This window comes from Empidonax traillii, unplaced genomic scaffold (assembly GCF_003031625.1).
Source record: "Empidonax traillii isolate 1590-97213 ecotype Southwest subspecies unplaced genomic scaffold, ASM303162v1 scaffold1138:size371499, whole genome shotgun sequence".
In the NCBI taxonomy this organism is placed as follows: Eukaryota; Metazoa; Chordata; class Aves; order Passeriformes; family Tyrannidae; genus Empidonax; species Empidonax traillii.
The window spans coordinates 174225-177061 of NW_020956331.1; positions in this window are offsets into that span (position 1 = coordinate 174225).

Sequence of the window (2837 nt, forward strand, 5' to 3'; positions counted from 1 at the left end):
CGCGCAGCGGCCGCGGCTCCCTGCGGGTCAGGACGGCGCGGGAGGGCAGGTGAGTGCGGGGCTCGGGCTGCGGGGTGGGTGGACCCGGTGCGGGGCTGCGGCCAGAGCGAGAAGGTCGCGTTTGCTGCTCAGCGACGGGAAGAGCTGAGGGGCTGGTGCAGGGGGGGTTCTGTGCGGATCAGCGTGGTGAGATGCAAAGGGCAGGGCACGGGCAGGGGACGCGACTGAGCGGCTCGGGCTCTGCTTTCCTTCCAAACATGAGCGATTTTGCTGGTGTTCTGGGCCGTGCCCGGCTGCCCACTGTGTCCGAGTGTGGGTGATCCCGCTCCCAAAGCCAAGAGGTGACTGTCCTGGGCCAACTGGTGAAGTACATCACCAGCCCAAGAGGCCATAAAGTGAAAAGAACCCCCACTTTTCATCAAAGAAAGGGCGTTATATTGTATTTGATCATGTCTTGATGATGCTTGTATCAGTCATTTTGTCAAGGCTGTGAAAATGCTCAAGGAGTTTTTGTTCATTTGGAACTCCAGTGCTAAACTTGGCTTGATGTGGCTTGTAAAGATGCCTGTGATAACAGGGTGTGGGTAACATCTTGAAAGCCATTTCTTTTGGGTTGTGTGAATGAGGAAAGGCTGTGGCTCTGGGCTCTGTCAGCTGTGGTGCTCAGTGAAGAATTCCATCTCATACCTGGCCCAACACTCATGTCGGAGACTCTTTCCTCCTACTGATAACTGATCCCTTCAGGAACGGCCCAAAACACGCTGGGTGGACGGGTTTATTCCTCAGGGACGAGGAGATCAGGTTAGTTTGCTGTAGGCAGGGGGGAAGTGGAGTTTTCCACAGAGGTCCTGCTGCTGGAGCCGTGGCAGTGACACTGCTCCCCTCGGTGCTGGCACAGGGGGCGAGTTGGCCCCGAGGGACAGGGGACAGAGGGGACAGGAGGTTGATTTGGGATGATCCACGTGAGAACAGGGAGCACACAAATCCTCTCAGGGGGTGTCCCAGAGGGTCCATGGCTGCTCCCAGAAGACAACTGTGCTGGTAAGAATTTCAGGAGATTGCTCAGTGTTCTGCCTCTTTCCACTTGTGTTGGAAACCTTGTGTATGCTTCCAAGGCAGGACCAGAATGGAAAACCCTGTTCTTAGAGCTGCAAACCAGCACCTTTGGTGCCACAGACTGCTCGGTACCATGTGCCCCTGGATCAGCTGTGAGCCCCTCATTTTCCCCCTGTGTGCCCCCAAGTGCAGGCACGATGTCATCACCTCTGCCTGCTGCAGCAAAGTCCACATGGGAGCTGGGGCCAGGGTCCTCCCTGTCCCCTCGGTGGGACTGTGTGGAGGGAGGGCCATTCCCCCCACCCCCACGGTGTGGCAGGAGGAGGCTCTGGCACGTGTGGGTAAGGCAGGAACAGTTGGGTCACGAAGCTGCTTGCTCGTCTCTCACCAGCGTTTTGCCTTCCAGCAGCTGGGGACTTTCTGCCCTGCTTCAGCAGTGGCCACATAATCCGGATTCCTTGGATAAATTCCTGATGTTTCTGAGAGATCTGTGGCTGCTGTTTTAATTACCCAGAGCTCCGGGCCAGACACAGGACCCTTGTTGCACAGACTCAGTTCCCATGAATGATGCTGTTGTGTGTGTCTCTGAGCTTCTCTTTTCCTCCCTCTCACCCTCCTCCCTTGGAAGCCAGGGAATTCAGTGCTGGTGAGATCCCTCCTGCTGTACTTGTGCAGCTGGTGACACGGCTCCAGCTGCCATTTCGGGTGCCATTTTCCTGTCCTGAACAAGGATATTGAAGCCTTCCTCCTCCTCTTGGCTGGAGCTGGTGTGAGGCTCAGTGCTGAGGTGGTGCTGGAGCATCCCCATGGCCCTGGAACTCCAGGCAGATGTGGTAGAGGCAGTTTCTGGGTTCTCTGTGCTGCAGGTTCACCACTTGCAGGGGTGTCAGAGATGCCCTGTGGGCCTGGGGCTCCTTGTGGTGTTTGCTGGTACCCAGAGGTTGGAAGGGCTGTGGTGGCAGCACCTGGGTGCTGCTTTTATGGCTGTGAATTGGGAAAAGCCAACAAATGTTCTGCATCTGGGAAGCCAGACAGAGAAATAAATGGGACACCCCAGGGCAGGTAAGGACAGCCACTGCAGGCTGGGCCAGCTCTGCCAGGGGGTGACACCCAGGTGAAGCTGTTTGTGTGGAAATACCACAGGTTTCTCCTGTTCTCCGTCAACAGGAGTGGAAAAATAGGAGCTGTGGATAATGTATTAGCAGAGCAGGAGTCCCTGAGCATCTCCGTGTGACACACAGACCCCAGCACAGTGTCTTTGTATTTGTACACCTGAAAGAAAACCAAAACCTTTTCTCTCTGTGTTTGTTTTGGTGGTTGGAAAAGAGCAGCAGTGAATGGCCGTGGCAGGGAGTGCAGGATGTGCCCACCGGGGGTGTGTGGGTTTCCCTTCTGCTGGGGGTACTCAGTTGGAGAGACGGTGTTTTTGCCATGGATTCAGAGTAGGTTTTTGTCCCCTTTTTTACGCCGTTTCCTTGGTTTGGCTTTTCCAGGGGTTTTTCATTTGGGGACGGGTGTTGCGTGTCGGGGCCACCAGAGGACACTCTGTCCTGCTCCACTGCCGGGGGTGCACAGGGACACGGGATCGGGGGGGGAACCCAAAAGGGCCCTGGGGGGGCTCAAACTTGGGGAGGACCCGGACGGACCGTGAGGGGTCTCGTGTGAGGGGGCCCACAAGAACCATGTGGGAGAGTCAGGGGGGTGTGCAAGGACCCTGGAGGGGTGATGTGTCGGGGGGACACAAAAGGACCGTGAAGGGGTCCCGCGTGGGGGAACCCGGT